General features: G+C 33.9%; 1 pseudogene; it reads left to right on the top strand.

Moving 5' to 3' along the window:
• The window catches only part of LOC119581781, an 8,439-nt pseudogene that overhangs the window by 2,614 nt on the left and 5,424 nt on the right, over window positions 1-401 (top strand).

A 401-nucleotide genomic window follows, 5' to 3' on the forward strand; every position in this document is an offset into this window, starting at 1 on the left:
AGATTATTGTATAAATTTTCTGAGGATAGTTAAAACTTGGTGACTACCTTGGGGCCTGATTTTGATGATTTTTTCTGATTCTTATAATCCTGGCCAAATGTCTTTGAGTCTCAATTGTAACTTCATTTGGATGACCATACCTCAGCTTTCTGTAGTCATTTGGCTTTGGCTTCTATCGTGTGGCCTCATTTGATGCTTTTTCCTATGTTTTTTTCATACTATTGAGAATTTCTTCAAGAAAAATTTTTGCTTTCCTAACTGATGAGGAGACTGGACTGAGTGGAAGCTGATTAATCCTTTATTACATCGACTATATTGCATTTCATCTCTGCATAAGTGGTTTGACCATATTACTCTTCAATCAAATAGCATGATTCTTACGTAAATGAATTGAAAAACAA

Source organism: Penaeus monodon, chromosome 15 (assembly GCF_015228065.2).
Source record: "Penaeus monodon isolate SGIC_2016 chromosome 15, NSTDA_Pmon_1, whole genome shotgun sequence".
NCBI lineage: Eukaryota > Metazoa > Arthropoda > Malacostraca > Decapoda > Penaeidae > Penaeus > Penaeus monodon.